Here is a 16289-nt window from a genome sequence, read left to right as displayed (position 1 = left end):
TTGGTTTATCCTTTGACAGGAATCATAAGACTAAAGTAACTATTGTCTGTGGATAGTGTATTTGTTAAAAATCTCACCTATTCACATAGGAAAGCAAGCTGGTAGTAAACCAAGTCTGTTCCTTATTTTTAACTCTGCATCTGTCATTTGCCCTGCTGCATGTTTAAAGAGTACTTTCTACTTTTCTCAAAGGTGCAAGTAACAGATATTCAAAGCTTCACACAATCAGGTTGAGCAGGTCCCCTCCTGATCTCAAATCTGGCAAAATCCTAGAAAATGACATCTAGGTAATACTGTGGAGGTTGCATTAGTTGAGAATTTGTATGTATGTATCAGAGAGAGAGAGAGAGAGAGAGACAGAGTTGGTTGGGGGAGAGGGGACGGGTGAGAGAGAGAGAAGAGAGAGAGAGAGAGAGAGAGAGAGAGAGAGAGATTGAAGTTGTCAGGGTAGGGGAGGAACAGAGAGATTAGCTGAGCTGTCTCGTTGATCTATTGAAGGTTTCTTCAACAAATGTATTATTGGATATCTACAATTTATCAGGCATTGTACTAGTTACTAGAGATATAAAATGAATCACAAATGGATCCTGACTTTGAAGAAATAAACTCTTTGTGACATTTTATTCAAAGAAGCAGATGCTGGGGCGCCTGGGTGGCGCAGTCGGTTAAGCGTCCGACTTCAGCCAGGTCACGATCTCGCGGTCCGTGAGTTTGAGCCCCGCGTCAGGCTCTGGGCTGATGGCTCAGAGCCTGGAGCCTGTTTCCGATTCTGTGTCTCCCTCTCTCTCTGCCCCTCCCCCGTTCATGCTCTGTCTCTCTCTGTCCCAAAAATAAATAAACGTTGAAAAAAAAAAATTAAAAAAAAAAAACAAAGAAGCAGATGCAGAAACAAATGTTTGTACTGTACTATGGTAAATATTAGGATATAAACGTGCACAGGATCCCTTGGGAACACAGAAGAGGGTTACTTGATTTCTGGGGGGAAAAATTCTTGAAGGAATCAGTAATGGATATAATGTATGCATAGGAGTGACCCTGGAGAAGAATGTGGACAGAGTTCCAGGTAGAGGAGGCTAAGGAATGAAAAAGTACAGCAATTTAAAATCACTAAGATTTTAAAATTTTTTTTACAGTTTATTTATTTTGAGAGAGCGGAGTGAGGGGCAGAGAAAGGGATAGAGGGAATCCTAGGCAGGCTCTCCCTGTCAGCACAGAGCCTGATGTGGGGCTCGAGCCCACAAACCATGAGATCATGACCTGAGCTGAAACCAAGAGTCAGATGCTTAACAGACTGAGCCACCCAGATGTCCCATAATTACTAAGATTTAAAGCATGGGGCAAGTTTTGGTAGGGGATAAGACGAGATAGGTTATGATAAAGAGATCATGGAAGACCATATGTGTTACTTCAAAGCTTGAAATTTGACAAGTAAGTAATGAGGGATCATGGAAAGGCTTTAGGGCTGAGTGTGGCAAAATAATACTCGTTTTTAGGCAGGTTTATGAAGGATGAATAGAGTTAAGGTCATGCGCAGGGAACACATTAGGAGGTTCATGGAATAAGTCCAAAAGATATGAGGAGGGCCTTGGCAAGGGCTATAGTAATAGTGAGGACAGGATGGCCCATCATGGGAACCCTATACATATTGAGATCCTCTCTCCTGGGACACATGAAAAGGTATCTATCAGAGAGTGTTAAGGACCAAACTGTGTCCCTCACAAATGCGTATGTTGAAGCCCTAACCTCTGATGTGACTATCTTTGGAGAAAGGGTTCTTAAGGAGGTAATTAAGTTTAAATGAGTTCATAAGGAGGGGGTAATTTAAACACTGGTGTTCTTATAAGAGGAGGAAACAGCATTGCAGAGTTCACTGTACCCCCTCCTTTTTTCCCCCTTATTCTCTCCCTTCCTCCCTCTGCATATACGCAGAGGAAAGACCATGTGAGAACACAGCAAGAAGGCTTGTCTTTGAGTCAGGAAAAGAAGTCTCAACAGAAACTAACCCTGATGGATGCCGTGACCTTGGACTTCCTTCCTCCAAAACTGTGATAAAATCGATTCTGTTGTTTAAGGCACCTAGTCTGTCGTATTTTCTTATAGTATCCAGAGCAGACTAATACAGAAGGTTTTGTTGGAAGATGTGAGAACTAAAAAAAAATAATGCAGAAAGAAGACAGTAAGAAAAAGTAATGAGGTAAATAAAAAAATGCAGAAAGAAGACAGTAAGAAAAAGTAACGAGGTAAACAAAGTCCTGAACAAGCAGAAACAGGGAGGCGCAAAGGCAGGGGTAGAGGAAGCTTTCATTTGTTAGCTTCATAGCATGAAACAGAGGAGATGCGGGAGTTCCTTGTGTAAGAGAGTTCTAGCACAAAGAGTGACAGACGTTTGTTTTTGAGACTATTCTAGAGTTGTGATTGGATCAGCAGCACTGTTGCCCCCCTACTATTGTATCCTGAAATCTATTTTCATCCCAGAAGCTGTGTCACAGCCAAGGCTATTTCTTGTGTGACTTGATTCCAGGTATGGTGTAAGAGCTATGCCCCTGCCTTCCTCTGGCCTCAGCTGGAGCAGGCCTTTTCGCCTGCACGCTGAAAGTGCCAAAAAAAGCGTGGGAGGAAGAGGAGATGTCAGGATGAGCAGAATGGAAATAACGACTACAGACTGACTCAAGGAATCTTGGGATGTGATGTGAGTATTCCAAATGTTTTTGTAAAAAATATAAACTTTTAATTTTAGCAACCCAGTTTACAATATTAAAAAAAACACTTATGCACATTATGAGGGTCATCTATGTAACACAGAAAGTGTGGCATAAGGCTGGCTTTCAACAAAGAGGGGCTCCTTAAAAATGACACCACAAAATCTGTTTTTATTCACCTCTATAACAAATTGGCTCAGTTTAAATGCCAGGCTATAAAAGGCTTCATCCGCATTCTCAATAACTACCGATTTCGAGAAAAGAAATGAAGAAAAGCTCGGAGTGCACTTTTTTTCAGTGCCTGCCAACATGGTGCCTGGGTTTTCAGATGGAATTTCATAAATGGAACAAATGAAGAATAATGATCTTCCCTTTACCTCTGTGCCATTATAGCCCCATCAAGCTGAAGACAAGTAAGATTATAGGATTTAGACAGTCCTTGTAGAGGAATTGGCAACTAGATTATTCTTCTGCCTGCTTAAAAATAGTTTCAATTTTGATCTGAGGTATATGAGTGTGTGTGCGTGTGCGTGTGTGTGTGTGTGTGTGTGTGTGTGTGTGAGAGAGAGAGAGAGAGAGAGAATGAGAGACTGAGACAGAATTTCTGTGGCAGATTCCATCCTTTTGTCTTCCACATTAATTCATTCCACCTGTGCTTTTAACATCCAGATGCTATCATATTTTAATTATACTGATTAATGCCTACGTAAGAATTACAAATGGTAAACCAACCTTCCCTCAAATTAGGCAAGTCAATTTGCTTAAAGGCAGAACAGTGAAATAGGACACCAGGCTAAAATCATATGAAAGATGGAAATGTCTTCATTTGTTTTTGTTTGTGTGCTTTTAATTAAAGGTGACAGGATGGCCTTTGCCACCAGTGCAGCAAGCGTGATGTGCAAAGATGAATGGATTTGCAGCTGTAGGTAGTGTTGCGGTTTTAACACTATTACTCTCACCATTGGGAAAACATCTGTGGGAAATAAGAAGAGAGGATAGTTATCTTAATAAAACTGGGAAGAGATCTTGAAAGAAATGCTGCTGTATACATCTTTGGAGGGCTTTGTGAAGAGAACCATCATGTTTCAATCATTTTGACCATATATTCCAATAAAACTCTGAAATATCTCTTAGCGTGTCCAAGTGTCTCTCCTGAGGATCTCTAGTGCACTTCTTTAGGAAAATACAAAGTAAGAAAACAAAAATCCTCTACCCTCATTTAACAACAATTTAAAGTAAAATAATTTTCTCCCTTACCACACTATGACTTAAGTGCATTTGTGGTGCATTTGTGGTGCAGAGGGATGAGGAGGGCCTTTGGCCCCGGTGAATTGCTTTGAAACATTCTGAGCCCGTGATTCTCAGTTCTGTCATCTAAGAATGGAGATCCCGTCACTGCTCAGAGGAGCAGTGGCCCCTCACAGGATTAATTGGCATAATGCAGATGAAAGTGCCTTGAACATTTCTGTATACTAATCTAGTCTGAATTTGTAAAGATAAAGATCCCAAAACGTTTTGTGCTCCAAAATATGAGGAAGTAAATATAACTTTTTCATTTGGGTTATTTTATCTTATCTGCACTATTGCCTTCCTCACTTTTTTACACACTATTTGCCACGAGCTTTCCATTTAGAGTGCATCAATGTCATAGAACAATTGCATACAAAACATGTTTATATCAGTAGGATGTTAGTGGATAAGGACAAGGTCATCGTTACGGGGTAACTTTTATAATATCACAGGGTCTTCTTTCCAAGATATCTACTACTGACAAAGTATGTATGGGTGTGTGTGTGTGTGTGTGTGTGTGTGTGTGTGCGCGCGTTTACAGGGTTGGGTGGGGGGAGAGAGAATGAGAGAGCACAAGCACATGAGAACAAGGGCACGCACAGTTGACAATGGCTCCTCAAATCAAAATCTGAGAATAAGATAGAAATGTAAACATAACAGCGATGGTAAGCAAGGTAGTTACCCATTGTGTAGCTAATAGGTATCCTATCTATAAGGAGATTACCATGTACAAGGATAAAATAGATGAGTAAACTCAGCAATTACCATATAATTACTATAATAATGGTAATTAAGGGCTTGAGAGGTCATGGGAAGTTTTTCAAAAAAAGATAAGTCCATGATGGATAATAGGGAGATGAAAAGGTACAGGGAATGGGGCAGTATGAATTCAGGGTGGGAAATGGGATGGAGGAGAAAAAGAATTTTACAGACAAGGGGATAGATTCTGTAAGGCCTGTGGGTTGAAAATATTTTTTTTAAAAAGAAATTCCATACATTCTAGAATGGCTGAAGTTTTAAATCATAATTTTACATCTTTTATACATTTTCATATTTTCCTATACAAGCACAGAGACATATCTTTCTATACCTACTGCTTGGACCCCAAAACCAAATTCCTGGCTGCCACCCCCTCCACGTACAAGCAACAAGAAAAGGCAAATACAATATGGCTACAGCATCTAAAAGGCTTCTTACTATTAAATGCAACCATGAAATGATAGGGCTTAACAAAGAATCATTGAAGTTTCATCTTGCAAGCACAATGCAAATTTAAATAGATTCCAGCTCCATTCAATCTCAGCTACAGGGCAATCACAACTGTAACTAACTCCTACGTCTTTCATCTTTTGACAATGAAATTAAAATATTGCTTCATGCTACAGGAGGAAAGAATGATCTAAAATAAATAATCCCAAAGTTGAAATAAAACTGAAAATAACAGCAGTGCCTTTCTGAGACAGTGGGCGGCAACTGTAATGAATGGAAGCTTTGGATATAAATAAACACATTGATTTTGAAGGAATATGGGAAGAAGATCAAGGTAAACTACGGACAGCAGATAGTTCAGAATCAAAGCCACAGCCAACCAATTTAGGTAAAAAGAGCTCATTGTTTTCTTAAAGAATTGGTACATAGGGAAAGTACTAAAGAAAACTGCCATTCACCTGAGATACCCATTTACAGAATAAAGTAATCAAACCTGGGCATTACTACATATGGTGAGATTAAGAAGGATCATTTTAGAACATTACATTTCATCTGCTCCTAGTTTGGTTGGACAGAAGCCCCCTGAGTCCTAGGTTTCCCAAATTATGTTCCTTAAAAAAGAATGAACAGCTTTACAAGTCTAGGCAGGAGAAGTCCTTTTTCAGCCTATTGTTACCTGTGTCTGTGCTACTTACTGGTAATGACTTGGCCTCTTCTACTTATGTGAACTTGGCCCTTTGGTTTTTCCTGTCAGGTTGGCCTAGAAGCCTCCACCAAAGAACTGGATTACCTGTTTTTAACATTATTTGCTCCTCATCATGCTCAGACAGAAATCAGGCCTACCTGTCCCAAATCTTCCTAATTGTGAAACATTCCCCATTCAGTTCTTACCCACTCTGCTCATCCTCTCTTGGGAATATAATCTCAACCCACAGAAATCTGGTGATATCTGGAATTGGCAGCTGCTTTAGTAACTCCGTAGAGATGATGATCTCTTATATCACTTGAAGTTTGCCTCCCCATTGGCATTTTCTCTCTGGATTTGGATCCCCCAAACATCCCACTTCCTGGCCACTCATTCTCCTCTACACAAAAATAGAAACAAAACATTAGAGAAATGTCATTTCAAGGAGTTGCTATATTATCCACTAAGAAAAATGACTCCGTTGTTCTTTGGGAGCAAATTCTAGGATAAAATACACACTAGTTCCTGATTTTTGAGCTTCCCTGTTTTGGGTATTCTTTCTAAAAAAGATACAAACTTAACAGATACAAAAAGAAAAACAGTAACTGAAACTAGATTTACATTGCTACTTCGTTCAGTAGTAAATGCAACCAAAATGGGTTAAAACAAAAACAAAAACAACTCTCAACAGCGAGGCATGTACTAAGAGGAAAAGCTTTGAAAGCTAGGTTTTGCAGTTCACAGCTAAATGTGGATATAAATGCTTTACTAACAGTGGAATCAGAAATTGGAGAAATTCCTTTGTGGGGTAGAAACAGTCAAAATATTAGAGCATATTCCAAACTTTTTGCTATGAAAAATCCTAGCTTTGCCTGTACAGCTCTTCTCCATGCAGGAAAGACGTGGTCTTCCGTCCCAGGGAGAATAATGGCCAGGCTTCTCAACTCTCATAACAGAATGTCAACAGCACCATCTGCTCATCTGGCTTCCAAAGGATGCATATGGATTCATCTTTTCGCCCAGATTCTCCTCTCGCTTTGGGGCTTTTCCCTTCCGCTTGGTCCTCAGTGTGCACTCCTAAATTTGCCAAATGCATACTGGAGGCCACTGAAGACTCTTTGCTGAAGAACAGCTCAGTAATGAATTGAATCCTTATCTATTCAGAAGGTTTTCTTTAAAAAAAAATTCTCTACAGTATATACAACTTGCACAGCCCCAATTGTACTCCTCAGGCTGCAGTAATTTAGAAGTTATTCCAAAATTAAGACCTCTGTTAATAAATACTGTCTGCTTAAAAATAAGAATTATACCCTTTACACCAAACTGCAATTTCCATGTGTCTTTAGATTTGCTTGTATTAACTGTAAAAGAAGGGTCAGGGTCTCATTTGTCATTCAGAACCCAAAGAAACCTCTAGAAGCAAACATTTCTGTTGTTTCTGTCCCACATAGGTTTAAAATGTGCTCTGTGCTGACAGCTCAGAGTCTGGAGCCTCCTTCAGATTCTGTGTCTCTCTCTCCTTCTGCCCCTCCCCTTTGTGCTCTCTCTCTCTCTCTCTCTCAAAAATAAACATTAAACAAACAAACAAACAAATAAATAAATAACATGTGCTCTGAAAACACAGTCCTGTCACAACTGAGATGTGGGTGGGCATTATAAATAATTAAATGGAAGTGTAGAAAGCACTACACAACTTGGGGGGGATGTTGCGAAAGTACTAGTATCTGGTAGATAGACACCGGAATATTGCTAAACACCCTACAATACATGGGACCATCCCTACAACAAAGAATTAACCATCCCAGGATGTTAATAGTGCCAAGGTTGTGAAACCTTGGAGTAAAGCAAAAACTAGAATTTAATCTTGTTTGTTTCTTTGTTTTGTGTGGTTATAGGCACTTTTCAGGTTTCTTTGATACATCTGACTCAGTCTAACTAGAAACTTCACGAGTGACCTTGTTACAAGGGACATCATTTGCCAGCATCAAATTCACAATACTCTTTCTTATTTAAAGTCTACCATTAGTTTTTCTCCCCAAAAGGCTTCTACAATTTAACAGTCAGGACATGTTATGGCTGTGAAATAGATGTCCCTACCATCCTGCTTTAGATGGGAAAAGAAACATTCTGCAGTGTTTATAAGTCATAAAGAATTCTAAATATCTCCCACTCAACGCATTCAGACAAAATGATGGTATAATTTCTGTTCTGGGTGGCACTCTTTCATACCATTATGTGTCTTGTGAATCAACCGTAGGTAATGCACTATCTTCCTTTAATCAAATCTGCATTGTAATTTCTATAAAAAAATCAATTAAACACAAGAAGCAATTACTTATTTTTTATCACAGCATAATTTACTTTCCCAGAACAGCAGCATGAAAATGTGAGGAAAGATATCATCTATGTCAGTGTATTTAAATAAAGAATGCATATTTTTAAAAGAAATGCAAAAGAAGCACTGCCAAATGTGCAATATATTACCTATACATAATTCCCCATCTACATCAACTTTATGGATGGGTAATGTGGCTTAATAGCAAAAAACCAGGATTTTTTTTGAGAAACTTTTTCTTTATATGCTACATTATGCCTCAAAACCTTTTTTAGATTCTTACAATGATATAATTAGGCTCATCAACCTCATCCAGTTTTATGAATGATCCACTTAGATGTCAAATAAACCCTGTAAAATAATTTCTTCAAAAGCTCACATGTGCACCCTTATTTATATTTCCGAACCTATCTCTTATTATTATCTTCAAAGAATTGTACTATTTGCTTAGTTTGGATTTATGTTAATTTACAGGACTAACTCTGTCCTTTCAATGGGACCTCTAGTCTATTTTCAAATTCATTCTACACTGTGGATCTGTGGTTCCCAAACTTCAGCCAGCATCAGAGTCACTCAGAGGTCTTATTTAAACATGTGTGAGGTGCTCCAAAATTTGCAGTTCTCACAGCGTCTCTCTCAAGTGGTGCTGATACTACTGGTCTGGGGACCACACTTTGAAGAAGTCAATTTTTATCATGACACAGTGATCTAGATTTGCTCTTATCCACTGTGTTAGAGGCATTAGTTTATTGCTCTCTTCTACTTTTATGCTAACAGCCTCTTTCCTCATTAGGAAACTTAGAGCAATCCTCTTCCATATGCATGATTACATTTTATTCTTCTCTTCCTTTGCTTGCCTTCCTTCCTTCCCTTCTTCCTTCCTTCCTTTTTCCCTTACCTCATTCCCTCCCCCTTCCCTCCCTCCCCCTCCTCCTTCTCCTCCCCTTCACTCTCTCTCTTCCCCCTGTATGATTTTATGTGTTTGCTTACACTATTTCCTCTACCATTCTATAACCATGATCTCTTTGAATTCCACATTCACCTTGGCCATGAAACTATCTCTGACTCACTTGACCTATTAAAAAAATCTTTCCTCCATATTGAACCACTCAGTATTTTTGTACTCACTTTTAAGACATTCCTTTGTACTCCTTGCTACATTACTTAATAAATCATAGCCTTTGTGTATGCCTATGATTGATATATGGCCCTAATCACATTTATTATATACATAGTTCCTTATTCATGACAATGCCTGCTGGGATGATTGGCTCAAAATCAGTGTGTAATAAACGTAGTTAGCACAATTATTAGAGTGAGTCAGGGGCTACAAAACAAAGCAGTATTCTATCACTAAACGACCAAAAGTTCAAAAGATATCTAATTAGCACTACAACCAAAGCCACCAGCCAAGTCTGGATGAAATCAGCTCTAAAATATGCTGCTTTAGTTTTCTCAGTAACTGCTGATATTATCCTATCAACGAAGAACTGTATGGAAGAAATGTTAAATGAACTTGGTCTGTTGTTAGGCTGACTGAACGACACCCAACAGGGATTTTAGAAACCATTTTAAGTATGTTTAAACTCTCTTAAAATGACCACTGTTGATAGAGGAAAGAGAACTTCCTAAAATTAATTTGCATGCTTCTTTAATAGCCTGGTTTTCCCTAACCCATAAATGAGAATCTCTTAACTATCCTGTCTTATTTGCTGTGTCACTCAGTTCTGAACATAAGCAATTTTGGAATAAAGACCTTCTGATCACATAGATGATGTAAGTATCATAGATAGTAGAAGACCAGGGGAGGTCTTGAAAAGGTGATCAAAGTTTTCTTAGTGTGTGTGTGTGTGGGGGGGGGTGCGTGTGTCTAAGATCTAGATGGCTAATAGAAGATTATCTGAGGCCTATATGAAAATTTCACACTTTCTCAGTACTTGTTAAAAAGTTTGGCTTTGTCCAAGTGACTCCACACAAATAAAATAACAGAGGAACTCTCTGGGCATTAAAGGAATTCCTGTGAAGGTTCCAAGGCATTTATATTTAAAATCTGCTGATCAGGAGTGTCTAGAAAAGACAAAACTATGGAGACCCTTAAAAGATCAGTGGTTGCCAGTTGTCATGGGATAGGGAGTGATGAATAGGGAGAACACAGAATTTTTAGGGCAATGAAACTACTCCGTATGATACAATAATGGTAGATTTTACATGTCAATATACATTTGTCTAAACTCAGAGAACCTAACAGTTGGAGTGAACCATAAAGTGAACTATGGACTTTGACTGACAATAATGTGTCCAAGTGTGCTCATCAATTATAGTAAATGTAGCCCTCTGGTGGGGATGCTGGTGATGGGAGAGGATATACATGTGTGGGGCAGGGGGTATGTGGAAAATCTCTGTACATTTTTCTCAATTATTTTGTGAACCTAAAACTGTTCTAAAAAATAAGGTCTATTCAAAAATATCTTTGTTAGGTAAAGATATAGGATTTGTGTGTATAGTAAAGTTTAAATGGCAGTTCTAAACTCTAAGGCTAAAACACTGTATGCTATCACATTAGAACTTTGACCCAAACTCCATTACCTGTCTTTTAAAAACAAAAACAAACTTGAATTACATTGAATGATTTCACAGAAAAACAAGTTCATGTTATATAATAGTCTTATTCTTAAAAATTTGTATGTGATTCTAATTTTCGTAGTTTTTATTTTTGCATTTTCATAATTTCAAGACTGGGTTTGGTGTAATGGAAACAAGGGAGGGCTAAGATTTGATAAAACAATGAATCTTTCTAAAGACAAATAATTCTTGACATAGCTTTTGATTTTTTTAATGTTTATTTATTTTTGAGAGAGATAGTGCAAGGTGGGGGAGGGGCAGAGAGAGAGGGAGACAGAATCCAAGCAGTCTCCAGGATCCCAGCTGTCAGCACAGAACCTGACATGGGGCTCAGCCTCATGACCTGTGAGAACATGACCTGAGCCAAAGTCAGACATTTAACTGGCTGAGCCACCCAGGTGCAACATAAGTTTTCAAGAAGTATATTTTTGTTCTTGTATCATTATCTTAAAATGAAATCAAACTGGATTGGCACCTTGGTGGTGGACCCTCAAAAGCAGAGATAGCCACAGGTTTTTACATTCTTCTTTAAAAAATGTTCATTTATTTATTTTGAGAGAGAGAGAAAGAGCATGTACAGGGGAGGGGCAGACAGAGAGAGGGAAGGAAAGAAAATACCAAACAGGCTCAGCACTGGCAGGACAGAGCCTAATGCAGGGCTTGATCTCACAAACCATGAGATCATGACCTGAGCTGAAATCAAGAGTCAGATGCTCAACTGACTGGGCCACCCAGATGTTCCAAAGGTATCTAAATTCTAATGTCACCATTACAATGTCACCAACCTATAACAAGAATGCTACAAACTTTGCCATCTTTGAGATTTTGATAATTTCATATTTATGTGTAGAAAAGAACCACGCCCAACAAAAGAAAATAATATACTGCTTCAGATTCTGTGTCTCCCTCTCTGCTCCTCCCCTGCTCATGCTCTGTCTCTCTGTCAAAAATAAAATACACATTAAAAAAAAGGGGGGCGCCTGGGTGGCTCAGTCGGTTGAGCATCCAACTTTGGTTCAGGTCATGATCCCGTGGTCTGTGAGTTCAAGCCCCGTGTCGGGCTCTGTGCTAACAGCTTGGAGCCTGGAGCCTGCTTCAGATTGTGTGTCTCACTGTCTCTCTGCCCCTCCCCACTCATGCTCTGTCTCGTTCTCTGTCAAAAATAAATAAACATTAAAAGAAAGAAAACAATATACAATACAGAGGTATAAGGTCTTTTTGATCACCAGTTATTGGTTAGGCTGAGTCCCCTCACAAATGTGTGTGTGTATGTAATTTTTTTGAAGTCATAACCCTAAGTACCTGAGAATGTGACCTTGTTTGAAATAGGCAGTCAAGTTAAAATGAGGTCATTAGAGGGGCGCCTGGGTGGCTCAGTCGGTTAAGTGGCCGACTTCGGCTCAGGTCATGATTTCGTGGTCCATGAGTTCGAGCCCCACGTCAGGCTTTGTGCTGACAGCTCAGAGCCTGGAGCCTGTTTCAGATTCTGTGTCTCCCTCTCTCTGACCCTCCCCCATTCATGCTCTGTCTCTCTCTGTCTCAAAAATAAATAAACGTTAAAAAAAAAAGAATTAAAAAAAAAATGAGGTCATTAGAGTGGGCCCTAATCTAATACAACTGTTTCTCAAAAAAAAAAAAAAATAAAAAAAAAAAAAAAAAAAGGTATTTGGACAGAAAGCACACATGGAGGGAAGGCAATGTGAAGACACACAGTGAGAAGGTCATGTGAAAAATGAGGATCAGAGAGACACATCTACATGCCAAGGAACACAAAGAGTGCCTGCAAACAAGCAGATGCTAGGAAGAGGAAAGCAAGGATGCCCCTCCAGGTTTCAGAGGAAGCATCGCCCTGCCAGCACACTGATTTCAAATTTCTACTCTCCATAACTGTGAGATAATAAGCAATTCTGTTGTTTAAGCCACCCAGTTTGGGGTACTGTGTTAAGGCTGCCCTAGGCAACAAATATGCCATTTTTTCCCCAATATTTTCCCGTGGCAAAATTTCAACAGCACTAATAATGAAAAGCCTACTTTTCTGCTTACTCGTCTTGTAAAATCTAACAGGGACTCATTTCCTCTGATTTGATTACATTTACATACAATTTTAATTAAAGAACTACTAGTAGATGTTTCAAGTACAGGAAAAATACTTAATGAAAAGATTCTCAATGATGATGATTTGACAAGTCTTTTTGTCAGAAAACTTCATGGACATACTTAGTTTTCTGTTCTGATATCACAGAGGAAAGTGAGGGAGATACTCATTCAAACCCCAATTCATCAATTGAGTAATAAGTAGGAATTTATAGATACTACCCCATAATCTTCTCAGAAAATCTATTTATTGATCATTTATATATAAGTAGTAATTTTTATCCCTTAGCATAATCAATATATAATTTGTGCAATATTTTCTAAGATGGTTTCAATGCTGAGAATTTCTCTGGAGTTCTCCCCCTTGGCAGACAAAATGAACTTTTGGAAGATTTTCAAAATAATATATCCTTGCAAATGGGAATGGTAAGCTTAATAGAGCATGTTGTTTGAGGTCAGTATTGCTGAATGCTACTATCTGCATCATCTTCAGATGCATAAAGTCATGAGGGATGCTTACACAGATCATAAGTGGAATGCTGGCATAGCTAAGCAATTTCTTTTCCGTCCTTTAACACTTTGCTTTCAAAAACAACATGTACTCAACATATTTCTTTATTCTCTTGATAACAACCAAGGGCTTTGATATTTTTGTTATTTTTTGGGGCTTTTGCATTGGGCCTTTGACACATGAACATATTCTATACCATTCTAGCAAACTTCAAAGGCTTTATTGCACTTCCCTTTAAATTCTCTCTGGGTTGACATTTAGAGTATAATCCATTAACAGAGTTCCTGCAATTCCACAGTGGAAAATGGAAGAGAAAAGTAAATATCACTGTGATTCTTTTACTGAGGTGTTTTCCTATTTTTCCCCTTTCAAACAGTAAGTCCAGATCTATAGATGAAATAAGTCTTTTAAAAATGATTATCAATTATAAAAATATTGAGGTGTCAGGTTTTTAAAATTGGATCAATTGTGAGCATAGTTAAGATTATCTTGGGATGCCTGGGTGGTTCAGTTGGTTAAATCTCGGACTTAGCTCTGGTCACCATCTCGTGGTTTGTGAGTTCGAGCCCTGAGTCGGGCTCTGTGCTGACAGTTCAAAGCACGGAGCCTGCTTCAGATTCTATGTCTCCCTGTCTCTCTCTGTACCACCCGCACTCATGCTCTGTCTCTCTCTCTCTCTCAAATAAAATAAACGTTAAAAAACTTTAAAAAATATATTCTCTAGCTCACCTAGGTGAGCCACAGGATCTACAGACATTTAATAGGTAAAGATGAGCTTATACTAACAAAAGCTGCCATTTATTAAATTTTTTTCATGTGTAAAAAATATTATCTGATGCTTCGCAGGCATTACCCTGTCTAAACCTCTGTTTTTGTTATTGTTGTTGTTGTTTTAAGTAGGCTTTACACCCACTGGGGGATTGAACTCACCACCCTGACTAAGCCAGACAGACAACCCCTAACCCTCTTTAAAAGCCTATTAAGTGTGTCATTTTTCCAATTTTACATGTGACGGATGTTATCCCTACTGCCATACAGGAAATACATGTTACAGGCATAATTTTAAGTGTAGTCTCTCAGATTCCAGAGTCTGGATCTTTTTCCAATGTGTCACCTTGATTCCTACACTGGCACTTTTGACTCATGCCATAAAGTCAGCACATCCTCTTTGACACTGTGAACACAGTGAATGCTGCCTACTTTGAACAAAAATAAGAGGAAGTAAAAAGTACAAGACCACTTCAGACAAAGTGAGGAATACCCGTTTTGTTTTTTGTTTTTTTTTTTTTTTTTGCTATTGTTGCAGCTTCTCTTCCTAATTCTCCCCCTCTCTACCATTCCCCATCTTCCCTCCAAATAAAAAAATGTTTGCTTCCATCATCAGAGATCTGGGGGATGTTCTCTTCCCATTTCATTATAAAAACTGTTTCTCTATCTCCAACTGGTCCCCATTCCCAATAAAAACTTTGATATCACCAATGTTACTGGATGACTGTGAATCTGTGACTTGAAGTCTCTCTTTGTCTTTTAGGGCCAGGATGTACATGTTAGAAGAAGCAGTGCAATATAAATGAGGGCAGGTTTGGAGCCAGACTCCTGGGATTTGGATCTCCATTCTGCCTCCCTTTAGCAGTGTCACTTAGCTAACCACTAAGCCAGTTTGTGTTTCAAGTTTACCATTTGTAAAGTAGGGACTATCTGAAAGGTTTATTGCGAGAATGAGATAATATATATGAAATGTATAGAATAATACTTGGCACAAAGTTGTAATTATTATCTAAATGTACCTCTCACTAATTAAAAAAATAACTAACATATGTCTTCTACCAAAAGAACTGCATAAAATACCATGTAGAGGGGTAAAAACAGTTATTTGCGGGAGGGATTTTATTGAAAGCGTATCATATGAACATGTTAGACATACAGAGTCACCTCTACAAAGAAGTAAAATGGAAAAGAAGGCAAGTAATTTAAAATGTTCAATTTTAACATTAACATATTTTCCATTTTCATTTTGAATTAATGGTGTTGAATGGGAAAACAGAGGAAACAGAGGAAAACTGAAAGAAACTTTAAAAATGTGCTTGGTCAAAAACAGAAATATTCATTCGCTAAAGTCCATAAGAGTCTGGCTTTTGTGCCTTAGAATCTCTTGATATCTGTCATGATTTATTTTGTTGGTTACTTTCATGAGATCATTCCAGTCTCTTCCTTACTCTCTAGGCTTTTAAAAGTTGCATGAGAATATATTATTTTCACTTAGAGGCCATAGCTGTCTACATTTTTTTCTGTCCTTCAAGCTGTATTATTTTCCAGCCATATTTACCACGTAACTACATAAAATTGACTTTTATAATTTGTCCAATAATGGGCAATATCAAGATGTGTTTGAGTGAAGGAGCCAATTCATTTCATTGCACTTTAAAAACCACACTGTCAGCTATAAATAATCTGAAACCACTATAAAAATGTACCTTTTAAAATATAACAGCAGGCATACCTTCCCACCCCCCCAATTTGCTATAGGCAGGACTTCAAATTATGTCTAAAGAAATGATGATCAACCTTATTATCATGGGAGAAAAACATTTACTGTATATCAGCTTGAGTTGGAAAAATTACAATTAAGAAATTGTTTTGTCAACTAATGATGGCTTTCACTCTTTGCAAATCAATTCTTTACAATTTAAGATATATAATCTTGTATTTAATCATTTTGGTAGGAAACCTCACTATAACATATACTTTCACCCTATTATTAAACATAAAATGACAAAATGCATATAGATATATAGATACAGATATATATAGACGCTTGCTATTGTTGTTTCACTCCAGATCTGT

General features: G+C 38.1%; 1 protein-coding gene and 1 long non-coding RNA gene across 28 annotated transcripts in view; one reads left to right on the top strand and one right to left on the bottom strand.

Annotated features, from left to right (window-relative positions):
- NRXN1 (neurexin 1) overlaps positions 1-16289 on the bottom strand; it is a 1154099-nt gene that overhangs the window by 897935 nt on the left and 239875 nt on the right. The gene's annotated exons all lie outside the window — the stretch shown is intronic.
- LOC121016303 (uncharacterized) lies at positions 1230-3832 on the top strand. Its single transcript, XR_005784214.1, has 2 exons — positions 1230-2689; positions 3556-3832. It is a non-coding gene; the product is annotated as an uncharacterized LOC121016303 (long non-coding RNA).

Source organism: Herpailurus yagouaroundi, unplaced genomic scaffold (assembly GCF_014898765.1).
Source record: "Herpailurus yagouaroundi ecotype Mexico unplaced genomic scaffold, PumYag 210, whole genome shotgun sequence".
NCBI lineage: Eukaryota > Metazoa > Chordata > Mammalia > Carnivora > Felidae > Herpailurus > Herpailurus yagouaroundi.
The sequence above is the reverse complement of the archived record's forward strand: the minus strand, read 5'-3'. Positions and strand labels throughout refer to the sequence as shown.